At 46.6% G+C, this 16,673-nt stretch overlaps 1 protein-coding gene across 8 annotated transcripts in view; it reads left to right on the forward strand.

Moving 5' to 3' along the window:
- The window catches only part of TIAM1 (TIAM Rac1 associated GEF 1), a 388,818-nt gene that overhangs the window by 180,124 nt on the left and 192,021 nt on the right, over positions 1-16,673 (forward strand). The window contains exon 1 of one of the 8 annotated variants that reach the window (XM_078452854.2): positions 3,835-3,952. The exons of 4 other annotated variants lie outside the window; for them this stretch is intronic. The gene's annotated coding sequence lies outside the window, so the exon portion shown is untranslated. Of the gene's footprint in view, positions 1-3,834; positions 3,953-9,267; positions 9,586-16,673 lie in introns of those variants that run through there. 3 more of the 8 variants (XM_078452847.2, XM_078452856.2, XM_078452853.2) reach the window with 3 other exon arrangements.

Here is a 16,673-nt window from a genome sequence, read left to right on the forward strand (position 1 = left end):
TACATTCATGATTAGGTTCATTGCTTTTGGTGGGACTCGTAACCGTGCTCACATTTTCATTTCCTTCTCCTTTCCTTGGTTTTCAGAAACAAGACCAGGGGCGCCTGGGCAGCTCGGTCGGTTGAGTGTTCGACATCTGCTCAGGCCACGATCTTGGGGTTTGTACGTTCCAGTCCCGTGTCGGGCTGTGTGCTGACAGCTCGGAGCCTGGAGCCTGCTTCGGATTCTGGGTCTCCCTCTCCCTTAGCCCCTCCCTGACTTGCACTCCGTCTCTCTGAGTCTCTCTGTGTCTCTCAAAAATAAATAAACGTTGAAAAAAAAAAGAAGCAGCAAGACCAGTGGCTTTTAGAACCGCAGGTTAAGAAGCTGATAATATAATGAGGGATAGGGTGTCTTTACCGCCCATTTGTACAGGGGTGTGTGGAGAGGGCCACTGCTTGGCACCCTTCCTTCCTTTAATGCGAAGAGCAGCCCTGCCGGGGGCTGGCGGCCACTGCCCGAGGACCTCTTCGGTTCTGATGTTGGTGGGCTTTCACCTGTGTTGGGTCTTGTGCAACCTCTCAGCCCCTGAATGAAATCAGCAGGATTTTTTAATTATTTATTTATTTTTTTAATGTTTATTTATTTTTGAGAGATCATGAGCAGGAGAGGGGCAGAGAGAGAGAGGGAGACACAGAATCTGAAGCAGACTCCAGGCTCTGAGCCGTCAGCAGAGAGCCCAATGTGGGGCTCGAACTCATGAACCATGATATCATAACCTGAGCCGAAGTTGGACGATTAACCCCAGGTGCCCCTCCAATTTTTTTTTTTTTTTTAATGTTCATTTTTGAGAGAGAGAGAGACTACAAGCCGGGGAGGGGCAGAGAGAGAGAGGGGGACAGAGGATCCAAAGCAGGTTCCGTGCTGACAGCAGCAAGCCCGATGTGGGGCTCGAACTCACAAACCCCGAGATCATGACCTGAGCTGAAGTCGGACACTCAACCCACTGAGCCACCTAGGCGCCCTGAAGCCAGCAGGTTTTATATGTGCTCACAGGTAGTTCAGACTCTTGAACCCAGGGTGCCCTGAAGATTCCTCCAGAAGTGACTATAGGAGAGTCTTTACTTTTAGGCCTGAGAGATGGGCAATGAGGTGAAGACTGATTTAGTTCTATGCAACATGCACTTATCACATATATACCGTGTGTTAGGCTTCAGGGGGATTCCAGAGGAGCCAACCCACTGTTCTGTGTCCCCTTTTGAGAAACACTGAGCAACAAGGGCAAGGCTCTTCTCCCTCTCCAAGCAGAAATTAAGTAATATCAGACAGAGGGGCGCCTGGGTGGCTCAATCGGTTAAGCGTCTGACTCTTGGTTTCGGCTCAGGTCACGATCTCATGGTTTGTGAGTTTGGCCCCGTTGGGCTTTGTGCTGAGTGTGGAGCCTGCTTGGGATTCTCTCTCTGTCTCTGTCTCTTTCTGTCTCTCTCTCTCTCCCCCTTTTCCCCCACTTGTGCTTTCTCTCTCAAAATAAATAAGTAAACTTAAAAAATAATATAAGAAAGAAGGGAAAAAAAGCGTATATAGCATTCTAGAGTTAAAGGAAACACTTCTTAGGTAATGATGAGACCAGAAAACCTGTAGAAAAGATATCTTCACTTTGTAGGTCCTTCACCCTAACTGGTAGACAGTGGTGGTGCTTGTATTCTTTTTCCTGTAAGCGGATTTGTAACTTTCTTTTCGATAAGCTGTAATGAGATTAAACATCCTTCCTGTTCTCAATGGAGCGTCTCCAGCTAAAGATTGTCAGTGGAGAAATGGCTGGTGACTGTGATAAGCCTGCTTTGTCTGTGTATCTTTCATATCTCTTTCAGCAAGGTATCATGCCTCCTCCCCCCAGATGTGCTCTCTGTGATTCTAAAGCTGATACCCAAGCCTGACGTCATCTTCCTCCCCACCCCCATGATTATTTCCATCCACATTTGACACAGGTCCTTAACTTAGTGAGTGCCTGGGCCTCCAGCTGTGTTCCGTATCCCTGAATGCTTTACTGCTTCTGACTCCCATGCCCGCCGTCTTCTGGTCCCACGCAGATGGTCCAGCCCTCAAATGCTGCCCAGTGGAAAAGGAGAAGAAATGCTATTCTATATTCTTATAAGTCCCTGGAGAGTCTCATCATAATGTTGATGATCATATATGGAATGAATAAATTCAGTGACTGTTGATGGTGAAATCTGTCTCCCAGGGCTTCTCAGTAGCCAACAGTATTGGCATTTGGGGCTGGATAATTCTTTGTTGTGGGAGGCTTTCCTGTACAGCATCCTTGTCTTCTGCCTGCTAGATGCCAGTAGCTCCCCCAAGGTGTCGCAACCAAAAATTGTCCCCACTGTTGTTGAGTGTTCCCACGGGGGCAAAGTCCACTGATTTTCCCAGCAAAGGACCAGTGCTGATACCAAGCACCCCCTCTGTTCATTTTGTTCTTTCATGATTCTTCATGGGCATTCTTTTGTTTATTTACTTCATTCATGGAACAAATAGTTACTAACTTTCCTACTTATGCCAGCTTCTTATGCCATCTATATAGGGGAATATAAGGATGAACTAGGTATCTCCTTCTTCATGTTCATATATATATGAGTCAATTTTGATGTATCCTGGTTTACATTCTTTTGATTTTTATCATTATTACCTTGAAAGTTCCCTTCTCTGAATGTCATTCCCAACCTATAGCCCTGGCCGGCGTTTGAGAAATTAGGACTTCTTTAATGAATGTTTTTTTATTTCTGTAGCCTGGGTCTTTGAGGGATGCCCCTTGCAGCCTGGGTCAGTATTCTTGGCTTTGACACAGCTATTAACCTTGTAAAATGATAATGCTCTATTAATCTATCAATTTCATCCATGAATGCTTCACCTGTTACAGATATGGCCTCCACTTGTCATTCTAGATCTCCTATTTTCTTGTATTGTGATTCCTTTCATTCTCTTTAACCAGCCACCTGAGGCTTCATTTAATGTGTGCGGTCATTTTTAGTTTTATTCCATGAAACTTCTGTTTCAGAACCGAGGTCAGGCCTAGCAAAGGGATGATCATTGGACTGCTTTTGGGTGGACTTTTAAGTTAGCGCGTATCGTTTAGAGTGCTCAGGAACTGTGGTATAAATATTGCTGGTGGGAAACCAAATTTATGGCAGTCATCTTTCTAGGGGGAGGGAAAGTGGGATGTCTTTCAGGGAGGAGTTTACAGATGGCTCTAACTATGTTGGTAATTTTAATTTTTTGTGCTACATGATAGGTACTTGGGGGCTCATTTTATTTTCAGATGTATTTTTGTATGCCTGAAATATTTTGTAGTAAGTTTTCAGGGAAACAGGGGCAGTTGTAAGTGTTTTGTTTTGCCTTTCTGTCCCCCACTCTTTTTCAATAGATGTTTAGGAATTAGGCCTCCACTGACTAACCTATCCACATTCCTGCCTGTGCTGGGGTGGGGAGCACGGTGCAATTATTTAAGATTTCTAGCCTTTCAAATCCAGAAAGAGGCACTGCCTTCTTGCCATGTGCGAAATAAATGTGACAGGAACTTATGCTGTCTGCAGGGTGCCCAGGTTCATCTGTGAAGTGGTTAAGATCTGTTAGGAATAAATATCTTCCCCTAAGGTTGTGAGGAGCCCAGAGCCGCGACCCTGAGTGACAGCCCGTCTGGGCTCTTGGTCTGGGGAACATGGAGGGGAGAATTAAATTGGGGAAGGAGGTGGAGAGGAGGGAGGTGGAGAGGAGGGAGGGGACGGTGGGTGGGGAGGAGCGACAAACCCTCTCCAACACACCCAAATGACCAGATTCATCACAGCACGAAACTTCACAAGTTACGCCCACTCCCTCTGCCAGAAGCCGGGGAAGGCTGCTGCTTCCTCATTTCTGTTACTGGAAGTTTGGAGACGTGAAGCAAGACGGGGAAGCATGCGCGCCGTGCCGAGCAGTGGTGAGCGTTAATTTCAAGCCCATTCTTTCCACCGGCGAATTTCTTTGTGTCGGATGGCGAGGGGCAAGCAGCCGAGGCGGCTGTGGACAAGCAGAGGCCGATGGGGTCCTGAGCTCGGCGGCGGCGTTGAGGGGACCTGTGCGCCCGGAGCCCGGAGCCCCGAGCCCCGCGGAATCGGCGAGCAGCGTCTCCACGCTGCGCCGGGATCCCTGGGGGGAGGGGGGGGGGGGACACTGCCTGTGTGGGTCCCGGCTCCAGGGTAAAGAGAGGATGGGGGCTTTGTGAGCCCTTCACTTTTACCCCTTTGCCTTCGGTATCCAGGGATCCTATGGGGAAGGGCAGGAGGAAGGGAGGCCGGGGGATCAGGTTACCCACCAGAGGTGCGTTCTGTCCCCACTGTCCCCGCTGTCTGGCTGCCTGTTCTGTAATGCCAGGTCAGTGCCATTGACAATGAATCCATTGGGATTCAGTATTTCTGAAGGAATGTTCTGAAGCTGGGGCGCCCGACAGGCCCCCCGGGTCAGTATGGGAATTCTTTAGGGAGGCATCGGAAGTCTTGGGTTTCTCATTAATTTTGTGTCTGATTTAGTTCAGCCCAAGACTTCCTAGCCATTGAGGTGTCATTTGTGTATCCAGAAAATTTTTTTGAAAAGTATGAGTTTTTCTATGGCAGCTGCTTTCTCTCCAGGTTGATTGCCTAAGTCAGATTTGGGCGGGGTGGGGAGAGGAAGTTTGGGTGGAGGCTGGCACCCTGGTTGGGATCATTGCAAGCGACACTTAATATATGTTGCAGCAAATGATAAAGTTGGCCAAAGGTAAAGTTTCTTGTAAACATTCTTTAGATTTTATTTTGGAGCCCCTTTTAGAGCTTTGTGGTTTTGCTTCCGCATGAGGGTCCGATGGAAGCTTTTGGGCTAACTTACCCAATTCACCTGTTTCATATCTGATCAACAGGTTGGTGCAGGGCAGTGGGAGCTGTGTGTGTGTGTGTGTGTGTGTGTGTAGTTTAAACTAATCCTTCCTATGAATTCTTAGAGAATCATCTTATTTTTAGGCCACCTTCACAGAAGGGAAGAAATGTGTGGCTGTCATTATGCTCATAGAAAACCAAATTTCATTTTACAAGTGTTTCTCCCCGATTTGGGGTGGGTGCAATTAGGAGGATATCAATAGTTGATTTTATCATCTTCCTGATCCGACAGTGGGGCAGCCTGGCTTTCTCTTGGCACCTTCCATTTGAACTTTGGGGTCAGGGGCCGGCTTGCTGTGGCCACAGTTTTACTTAGTTTACTTCCACCTTCAGCTTCCCTGAAGTTAATGATACAGAAGTAAAATGAAATGACTTTAAAAAAATTTTTTTTTTTTTTTAACATTTATTCATTTTTGAAAGGCAGAGAGAGACAGAGTGTGAATGGGGAGTGGGCAGAGAGAGAGGGAGACACAGAAACAGAAGCAGGCTCCAGGCCCCTAGCTATCAGCACAGAGCCCGACGCGGGGCTTGAACTCACGGACCGCGAGATCATGACCTGAATGGAAGTCGCCACTTAACCGACTGAGCCACCCAGGTGCCCCCGAAATGAAATGACTTTTAAAGCAAAGTAGACACGTCCCGGGAAAGGCCAACAGGTTGCATGGTCCAGGCTGTCACAACCGTTAGAGCCCTGTGTTCCTTGAGGGCTCAAGAAAGAGCATGGCATGGAGATGGGAACTTGATGCTCGCGTGAAGTTGTGTGGCCTGCTTCCTCCACCCCTAAGAAGTCTGTAGCAACTCACTCAACAGGAAAGACAACCAAATTGGATCTCATGATAGTGCTGGTGAAACTAACTAATAGACCCTTGTTCACATGGAGTTTAATGGAACAATAATCCTCAGCCAGAGAAAGGGAGTATATTATTCATAAAGGTATTTAGAGATCACATGGGACTGTTTCATGTAGACATTTGAAATTGGATTACTTCTATATGAATTGGTGTAGGTATGAGAGAATGTTACAATTTCTGTATCATTATTTTTTTCCTCAAGGTCCTCTTACCTCTCCCATAAATAAGAGGTTTGGCTCTGATTGTGTGTGTGTGTGTGTGTGTGTGTGTGTTTGAAGTGGCAGGTTCAATTTGTTTAATAGAAATAGGGCCATTAAGATTATCTTGTTTTAGTAACTAGATAGTCTTTTATATGAATTTTTCTATTTCACGTAAATATTAACATTTATTGGTAGAAAGTTGTACATAATATCCTTTTATAATATTTTAAAAGACTCTATGGCATCTGTAGAAATGTTTTCCTTTGTCATTCCTGGCATTGGTTATTTGTGCTTTTCTTCTTCTTGGTCAGTCTTGCTAATGTATTATCAATTTTACTGGCATTTGAAAGAACCAACTTTGGGTTTTGTTTGTATTTGAAATGAAACATAAACACTGCCTCCTTTCTTAAGTTTACATGCATTTAAAAAATTCTGTGCTGTGGAACACTGTCAAAAAAGATGTTAAGAGCCTTTAAAGCTAAGTAACTGAGTCTCCTGGCTGTAAGGAGGCAGACATTCTGTATTCATTTTTATGTGTCTCTGAAATAATGTTTCTCGGTTTTATTAAACCATACCTGGTGTTCTTGAGAATCCTACCCAGTGCATCAAATTGTTCTAAGATGGTTTTGTACATTCACTGGGGCACACCCTGTGAAATTGTTTTGGAAACTTCTAGCTAGAATTTACATATGACTTGCTGGTAATTTAATGTGAATTGTAGGTACCCTTCAACCTACTTGACAATACAGATTTATTTTGTACTAGGGCAGAGGAAATTTGCTGTAATGACCAAGAAAGTTTCATTTTGGTTCATATTTAATACATGAGTCTTGGCATTTTAACGTTTTTCTCGGAAAATCTTTCTGAGTTTGTGACCGTGTAAGAACGAGAACATTAGAGCCAGAAAGACCTGGATCTGAAGTCTTTTTTCTTTTAAGTTTATTTATTTAAGTAATCCCTACATCCAGTGTGGGGCTCAAACTCACGACCCTGAGATCGAGAGCCACATGCTCTACCCACCGAGCCAGTCAGGTGCCCGTGGATCTGAATTCTTGCTCTGCCGACTTCCAGAAAGTTGCCTAACCCCTCTGAGCTTACATTTCCCTTCCTGTGAGATGGAAATAATGAAAATTGCTCAGGGGGCTGTTGTGAGATTTCTGAGTACTCCTGTAAGGCACCTGGCTTGTGATTTGCAACAAAGCGGGCACTTAATGGGGTGCAGTGCGTTGCGTGTTTTCGCCTCCTGCCCTTTCTGGTTGTACTTGCAACCTCACAGCTTCCCTGGGTGCCTGCCTTCCAGAAGTGTGAAAGGTTATTGCAACAGAATGAAACAAAGCCACTTCTCCCATCTGTTCTCTCCATATTTGGGGCAGATGGGCTACCAAGGTCCCTTTCCATGTTTTCAGTATTTTCGTCTTATTATCCTAGTTGATTGGTGGCATACTGGCTGTATATTTTTCCACTCCAAGTTTTTGAACTAAATGTTTTAAAAATCTAACTTTATTTTATTATTTCTTTAATGTTTATTTATTTTTGAGAGAGAGAGAGAGACAGTGTGAGTTGGGGAGACGCAGAGAGAGAGGGAGACACAGAATCTGAAGCAGGCTCCAGGCTCTGAGCTGTCAGCCCAGAGCCCAACGTGGAGCTTGAACTCAGGAACCATGAGATCATAACCTGAGCCGAAATCGGACATTTAACCGATGGAGCCACCCAGGCGACCCTTCAATTTTTTTTTTTTAATGTTTATCTATTTTTGAGAGAGAGAGAGAGAGCGCGAGCAAGCCGGGGAGGGACAGAGAGAGAGAGGTGGACAGAGGATCCAAAGCAGGCTCCATGCTGTCAGCAGCAAGTCCAATGTGGGGCTCAAACTCACAAACCCTGAGATCATGACCTGAGCTGAACTCAAGACGCTCAACCGACAGAGCCACCTCGGCATCCCTTCCACCCCAATTTTTACCTTACCTTCCTGGGATTATTATTTTTGTCTTCAGTTTATCTCACTTCCTTGAGAGTCTCACTGCTCTGTTATTTCCTCCCTCCCTCCCTGCCTCCCAGCCTCCCAGCCTCCTTTCCCTTCCGTAGAAATGAAATGAGTACTCAGCTCAAACTTGGCAGAGACGGGGCTGTAAGTTAGTGGGGTTGCTTCTCCGAAGGGAAATTGGTAAAATGTAGTTATTCCAGAACTCCAGTTACTCTAGAAGAGATACTCGATGTCACTAATCATCAGGGAAATGCAAAGCAAAACCACTACGAGATAACCAGCTCTCTACCAGAAAGACAAGAAATAACAAGGTTCGGCTGTGGAGAAAAGGGAACCCTCATGCACCATTGGTGGGAATGTAAACCAGGAGGCAGATGGGGCTGAGGATAACCATATCAGGGTTTTATTGCTATAGCATTTTCTGAGAGTGTTTTTCCAGAGCTTAAAGTTCCTTGGTACTTTGGGGGTGTGTGTGTGTGGGGGGGGGTGGGAAGTGTGGATTGTTTAATGCTATGGCTGACCTCATAACCAAGAAAGGAAGTGAGAGGCATAGGGTGAGGAAGTTGGCTGGGTAATATTCCTCCACAAAGGAATATGGCATTCTTGAAGTGATCCAACCCTGCAGCTGTTTGCTCTTCTTGGGGTTTGTCAATTGAAGAATGTCCCAGGGAATATATGGCAAAATCAGTTAGTGTTTCTTCAGGTGTCTAATAATGCAAGGGGCTGGACTGGGGAAGGGAAGGGGTCGTCAGCTGGGAAAAGGCTTACCAGTGCCATGCCAACATCATTCAGTGCTCTGCTCGAGGAGTGAGTCTTGGCTTACATGTTTTGTGGTGAATCGGCCTCAACAACAGATTGACTAGCTGCCTTTGATCTGGCCCGTCAGCTGTGACCCAGTGTGCTGAGTAACTGTGCTGTTATTTGTATTGGTTGGTGTTTTTATGAGAGTAGGGGACAAGGAGGCGGATAGTCTTCATGAGTGTTTTGCAACATGACGCCTCTGGTTTATTTTGATGCTGTTGCTTGAAAACAAGTGTCAGCATGGTATTCCCTGGTAAAACTTTTGGGGGAGAGATCATCACTTTTGGAAAGTTTGGTTAGGAGTGGGTTTGTGAGATCTTGTACTGAAGCATGGAGCCTCATGCAATACCTTGGAAATGTATGCTCCAGTGTTTGAGATCTCTGTAAATTTACTTCTGTAAATCCAGAGATTTTGGTGGGCAAGGATAACTATGGCCAAAGCGCTTTCTCCAAAGCCATGGTCGAATAAGGGCCTGGTAAATACTTCTTTGATTATTAAAATACTAATACTAAATACTAATTTACTGAGCATCTACAACATACCCGGTACTTTTCCTGTGTTCTCTTGTTACTGTCTCAGGGTGATACTGCATTCTCTAGAAGTACATAACAAATGAGCATAAAACCCATTATTTTCCTGTGTCCGCTCTTGTAGGTAGAACTGGTGTGAACTGAGGCCCACATATCTAGACCTGAAAGCCAGGAGGAGAGGAGGGTTGGTACCCTGTGGTGTGATATTCTGAGTCCTAGTCTCTTATCTAGGAAGTGATCGGCCTCTTTGGATGGCACGTATGGGGATCTTGAGAGAAGCCTCTTCTCTTTGGGATGGGGTGAGGCATTTGCAGAAGGTTGGGAAATGAACATTCAAGTTTTTATTTATTTATTTTTTAAAGTTTATTTATTTATTTTGAGAGGGGGAGGGAGGGAGAGAGAGAGAGAGAGAGAGAGAGAGTGAGTGAGAGCGCAAGCAGGGGAGAGGCAGAGACAGAGAAGGAGAAAGAGAATCCCAAGCAGGCTCTTCACTGTCAGTGCAGAGCCCGATGTAGGGCTCAATCTCAGGAACCGTGGGATCATGACCTGAGCCGAAATCAAGAGTCAGATGCTCAACTGACTTAGCTACCCAAGTGCCTGAGGATTCAAGCTTTTAAAGTCCTTATTGTTTTAGGACCCTGGCCAAATCCTCCTGTCCTGGGACAGTAGGAGGTTCGTTATTTGTGACTGCTGTTTTGTGGAAAGAGGGGTTGCTGATTCTCCTCATTCACAACTTGAGGCTTTGAAATTGAGTTCCTGGGAACCATTGGATGTGTAGGGTCCCATTGTTGGATCATTCCACGGACAAGCCAATGTTTTGGGCTTGATGAAGAGGGCACAGTGGTACAACCCATGTCAGGGACCCCACGGGCTGGGTCTGCCCCTTGTGAGTGACCACTGATTAGCATTGATTCTTTATGCTTTGAGTCATGAGGAAGAAGATTCCCCCTGATTCTCAGATTATATTGTTTCAAAGACCTCACGGAGTAGTCTTCGGACCTTTGTCTTCCTGGCATCAGTTTTGCCTGCCCTTGTGATACCAGGAAAGGAGAAGAAGGAATTATTTTGGAGTGCAACAGGGGAAACTTGGTATCAGCATGGGCTTTTTCTGGGGCTGTGGCCATGAGATCATGTTACTTTTGATAGAGCTTCCACTGAAAGGGTCAAGCCGTAAATCTACAACCTTACAGGCACTCTGAGCAGAGAAATAATGCCGCAGACACCTTCCTCCCTCACTTTCCCTTCTGCCAAGCGGGGACAGGGCCATGTCAGTCCTCCTGTACTTCCTGGGGGTGGGGGGAGGGAATGAATTAGACCACAAGGGGCTTTATGACTACACAGAGTTGCAATTATTCTTTTTGTGTTTGCCTTCCTCCCCATGAACAAACCCACCCAAGCCTGGATGTTGGGTAACAACGCCGCACTATTCACCCTTTATCACGTTTTGATCGTATGCTGGCCGATTCAGAGTTTGAACAATAATATGGGACTACCCGCTCGGGGAGAGGAGGAATCGCAGATGCTTCCTGAGGCACGATCCCCACCGTGTTGTTGTTTTTCTTTTGATCTGAGTGTAGTAAGAGCAGTTAGCCTGAAACCAACCCAGTTAGCCTGAGACCAACCCTCTTAACAGATTTTTAAATGTACAATACAGTGTAATTCACTATCGGCACAGTATTTCACGGTGGATCTCCAGAACGTTTTCATCTGGCATCACTGAAGTAACGTCTCCGATGATTAGCACCTTCCCACTTCCCCCCTCCCTCCGGCTCCAGGCAAGCACCATTCTGCTTCCATGAGTTAGACTATTTCAGATGCCCCCATGTACGTGGAATCATGTGGCATTTGTCTTTCTGTGACCAGCTTATTTCACATGGCATCATGTTCTCCGGGTTCATCCACGTTGCTGCAATACTGCAAGACTTCCTTCTTCTTAAAGGCTGACTAATATTCCATTGCGCCCGTACCCACTGCATTTTTTTTTGCCCCCCATTCATCCGTTGCTGGACATTTAGGTGGTTTTTACATTTCCGCTGTTGTGAATCGTGCTGCAGTGAACACGGGAGTGCTCGTATCTCTTTGAGATCTGCTTTCGTTTCTTCCCGATGAAAAATACCCATGAGTGGGCTCGTGGATCATATGGTAGTGCTATTTTTAAGTTTTTTGAGAAGCCTCCCTACTGTTTTCCACAGCGGCTGCACGCTTTTGCATTCTGATGCCCACAGTTTTTATAGTTTCCCAGCCGGCGCGGCAGGCCCTGCTTTTGCGGGTCTTGCTGTGACTTGTGCCTCCGGTCTTACCTGTTGCTCTTGAACCAGACCGGCGGCCTTTCCCACTCCGCTCTCCGCGTGTACAAGGCAGCCTGGGGACCTCCCTTGCAGCATGTACATCACACTGGATTATCATAATTGGGTTCTTTGGCTTTTTCAAGGGCTAAAAAAACTGATATAAATGATAACACTACAAGAATATTAGAACAACGGCGAGCCCCTTCGTGGCACCTGCCTTCCGTGCTTTGCCCCAGCGCCCCGGATTCACTTAGCTTTCGTGCATATTTGTTCGCTGCCGTGTGCTTTCACTCCCATGAGGCTCCTTCTTTGCTGGAGGGGCTGCCCTTGGGGGTGGATCCCCCTTTGACCAAGGAATTCCTCTACTTCCAGGGCGGTCCTTAGGCAGGACTGACCATGGGGGCGGGGCACGCAGATTTTAGGACAACTCTGAGGTTTCCTTTGTCCTGTTTCCCCCTTTTCCTGCTCCCCAACTTGTTTTCTGTACAAATGCTTCCTAATAAATAACTTAGACAGGAGTTCTAACTCTGGCTTCAGTAACTTGTTTAAAGCAACAGAGGTAGAAAGTGGGGAGCTAGCTAGCAATTGGAGCCCCAGTCACCTGACTCCAGGATCTCTGCTCTTAGCCAGAATGTTCCTGTGTTTCTGCAAGGCGGGACTGCGTGCCCTCCCTTTTCTGTACATTTGCCTCAGCGTGGCTTAGAGGGGCTGCCGTGGGGTGTTCCGTAATGACCTGCTTAATGAGTGACTGACTGTCTCGCTGTCCGCAGGCTGTTCCCCCAGTCAGCCCTACCTGAGTCCTGTCTCTGGGCATTTGTCCACTCACTTGCCCCCTAACATGGCCTTCTCCCAGCTCTCTTTCAGCATCTACCCCAACCTCCTTCCTCCTTGCTGCTTCTCTGGTCTGGCCCAACCTGCTGTCATTTTCCCCTATCGGAACGAGTACTGTTTGTATAGCAGTTTCCCCTTATCTGTGGTTTCACTTCCCCCTGGTCCATGGTCAGCCATCATCCACAATCAGGTGATCCTCCTTCTGACCTGCCGTCCGCAGGTCCCGTAGTAGGGGCGCCTCGGTGGCTTAGTTGGTTAGGCGTTTCCAAGTCTCAGTCTCAGCTCAGGCCTTGATCTCAGCATCGTGAGTTCAAGTTCTGCACCAGGCTCCTTGCTGGATGTGAAGCCTACTTAAAAAAATAAAAGGTCAGCAGTAGCCTAACACTACGTCACTGTGTTTGCATCACTCACCTCACTTCATCTCATCATGTGGGAATTTTATCATCTTCCATCAACACAAGCAGAAGGCTGAGTATAGCACAGTTAAGATATTTTGAGAGACCACATTCACATAACTTTGTAAATTACAGTATAGTTTTTAGTTGTTCTGTTTTCTTATTAGTTAATTGTTAATCTCTTCCTATGCCTAATTTATAAATCAAGCTTTATCTTAGGTACATGTAGTTAGGAAAAGCCATTGTGTATATAGGCTTTGGTACTGTCTGCGGTTTCAGACATCCACTGGGGGTCTCAGAATGTATCTTCTGCAGATGACGGGGGACTGCTGTGTATCTTCTCCCCCACCCCACCCCAGCATGATTATAAATCCTGGAGAGCTACCATTGCGTGCCCTGAACCACAGGGTAAGTATTTGGCGACTTGACTCTTTGGGGATTAATCAGAACCTAGTCAGAGCTGTCCAAAGAAATGCCAAGGTTGTTTCTAGGTTCTGTGAAATAATGTGGTCAGAGAACAAAATTGAAAAAAAAACAAGCAACGGACAAATCTAAAATTTGTTAGCCCATTTTTGTGTGAGCCCATGTGCACATTTTCACGCTGCAGCTGTCCAAGTTGAACCACAGAGTGGATGTCTCATCCCTTGGCTTCAAGCACAATGGCTAGCCATCCCCTACCACCGCTCCCCCCCTCCCCGCCCCCCCCCCCCCATGGGAATTTAAGGAGATCTATGTGATGAATAATGTGGATTTTCTTCCAGTTCTTGGGTTGTGGTTTGACAAACTTCATGCGAATCATGGGTGAAACATGTCAAGTGTCTCCCCTCACCCCACCCATTTGAAACATAACAAAGATGTCTTCCAGCGTCAATATATTGCATTTTGCTGATGGCTGCCACCTGTCCACAGTGACCTCCCCTCCTTGGCTGACTCAGACACACTTTGTCTCCTCTTGGGTTTGCCTCTACCTTTATGTCCAGGAAAGAGGGTCAGTCCAGAACTGAAGATACAGAGGAAAAGAAGCTACGTATATGTGTGTGCGCCTGGCATTCTGCTAAGTGTTCTCTATCAGAGTATATGACTGATCCCCATGACCATGCCGGCATGTGCTATTCTCCTCTCCAAGTCCAGTCAGAACCCATGTGATCTCACTAAAGCCACATATTGTGGTGACCCTGGATTTGAACTGTCTTTTGTTTGACTTCTAAACCATGACTCTTTCATTCTAATTAGACACAGGTGTTTGGATGATGATTCTCATGATCCTATTAACGCTAGAATTCTGAGGCTCCTGGGTTCTTTTCTGACCTTTTCCTTTTCTACCGTAGCCAATTCCCCTTAGCACTTCGCTTCTTGTGATTTGCTAAAGTCAGGATTGCCTGAAATACCATGTTTAGGTGGGGCTTTTTGGGAGTGGGGTGTCCAATACTTGAAAAACTGTAATATTAGGGATCTGACTTTATTTTTAGATAGCCATCCACAGGTGAAACATAATCAAGACCATTCTTTGAACACCCTCAGGAAAGTTAAAAGTTCTTCCTTCTTTTTAAGAAGGACCCTCCCTAGCTAGACTGAGGACTTTCTCATCACTGTCTTACCCTGCAGCACATCGAGCCTGAGATGTTGGTGCCTTGGGCCTGACGCAGCAGGACACCCTGGATCGTTTGGCTCTTCTGTGCCTCTTGTGCCCACATTGCATAAACATTGGCATGGCAGGGACAGATGGTCACTCGGGAGGCTCCTTTGATGTCACATTTGGTTGCCTGGGTGGGGGGTAGGGGTGGCTGTATCCAGTCTCCACAGGAGGAGAAGCTGACTGGGAAATACCTACCTGAGAGTGGGTAAACAAAAGCTTCAGTCCAGAAAGCTAGGGACCCTGGTACGTCCTCAGGCCGGGCACTAATGGAGTCAGGTTTACATAAGTGTGTTTAGCTTGGGAGGAAGCCAGTTGGCTCAGAGCAAAGCCTTTTCTCTCCGCTCCTAATTGATGCTTTTGGAGTTCTGTTTTCTTATGAGAGAATGTGAATGGTCTGGGGGTGGGGGTGGGGGTGGTGAGGAAAGTGATGGGATTGCAGATAATTACTTTCAGAGCTAGCAAGAGCATTCATTCCTGAGGGCTGGGTTAGCTTTGCTGGAGGCTCCGGTGAAAGTACCTGAAATCCCAGGAGAGTTGAGATAGAGCAGTGGGGGCCCTTCTCAGTGAGAATCAGTGAGGTCAGGCAGCATCAGTCTGCATAATGGGGACCGAAAGCTTCGGTGGAAATAGGAAGGATGGTAATGAAGAACCCCCAGACAGGGAGTGCGTGAGGCAGCCCAATTGTGCCTGAAAGAAACATCCAGAGTTGACAGCATGCGACACTCGAGCAGGTTTTTGGTGGTTTTAGCTTTAGAGGGAACATCGGAGGTAATTACGGTCGCCTACATGCAAAGCAAGCATGGAGTTCAGTCACGGTGGAAAAGCCAAAAGCCACAAGGGTTGATTGAAAGCTTTTCCTACTCTAGCCTCTGGGTAATAATAACCGTTGCTCTTTATTTCTCTAATGCATTTACAGACGTCGCAACAAACCGAAGTAAGGTGGTAATGTATTCAAGTTAACGCAGTGACATCCAGTGTCTGGGCTTCATGTTGACTGGGAGGCCGGAAGGTAGTTCGTTGATTTCTTCATTTCTTCAAGTCACTCGTTGGGTGGCCCTGGGTGTCATCCTTGGAGGTGTCCGTGGAGGGGTCAGTGACGTGTGACACACAGCTCGCACCCCCTCAAGGAACTTACAGTGTAGAAGGGGAGAAATGATAACGCCGTGGGAAAGTTCATAGGGAGCCACCTGAGAGCCATCATCGAGAAGTTTGGTGTTTTGGAAGGGTCGGGACGTTAGCCATTCCGCGGTAGAATGGTGGAACGATCGGGAAAGCTATTAATGATATTCCTGATTTCTGTTGCTTATTTTTTTTATGTTTATTTTTGGGACAGAGAGAGACAGAGCATGAACGGGGGAGGGGCAGAGAGAGAGGGAGACACAGAATCGGAAGCAGGCTCCAGGCTCTGAGCCATCAGCCCAGAGCCCGACGCGGGGCTCGAACTCATGGACCGCGAGATCGTGACCTGAGCTGAAGTCGGACGCTCAACCGACTGAGCCACCCAGGCGCCCCTTCTGTTGCTTATTAAGAGCTCACTCTCTGCCTGGCACAGTTTTAAATGCTTAACGTGTATTAACTGCGTTAATAACCCAATAACCCACTGAGCTATTAGCATCTCAGTTTCACAGCTGAAGAAACTGAGGCAGAGAGCGGTAAGAGATGATGCAGCCAGCGTATGGGCGGTCGGCCCTCCTGACTACCCCGTGCCTCTGTGGCCCTTTCCATTTCCCATCTTCCTCCGTTGCTGGAACTGTCGGTGCACCCATCGTATTACTTTCTTTTTAAGAAATCAGGGACAGACATCCCACGTGAGGGCTTAGTTTTTCTGTTCCACTTTCTTCTTTTAATCTGAAATTTAAACACTGTTTTTTATTTTAATTCCCTGCGTTGCATTAGTCTCACGTGAACAGCACAGCGTGATTGGACAAATCCATACGTTATGCGGTGCTCTCCACGAGTGTGGCTCCCATCTGGCTGTTCCGTTTTTTCCGCGTTTAGAGAAATCTAGTTTGTGCGGGTGCCTGATGGGCCATTTAGTCATGAGTAACCAGCGGACTTTTTTTTTAGGTCCTTGGAGGGTGATTTTAATTATCATATAAATAGCATGAATATGAGTGTGGGAGTTTTATTACTCAGTTCCTTGGTGGTGGTTTGAAGGTTTTCTCTGGGTGGTTCCAGTGTCAGTGTTGACACTGCTGGAAGTTGTGTCTTGCGAGGGCGCAGCGCGTTTTCTCTTT

This window comes from Panthera onca, chromosome C2 (genome assembly GCF_046562875.1).
Source record: "Panthera onca isolate mPanOnc1 chromosome C2, mPanOnc1 haplotype 2, whole genome shotgun sequence".
NCBI lineage: Eukaryota > Metazoa > Chordata > Mammalia > Carnivora > Felidae > Panthera > Panthera onca.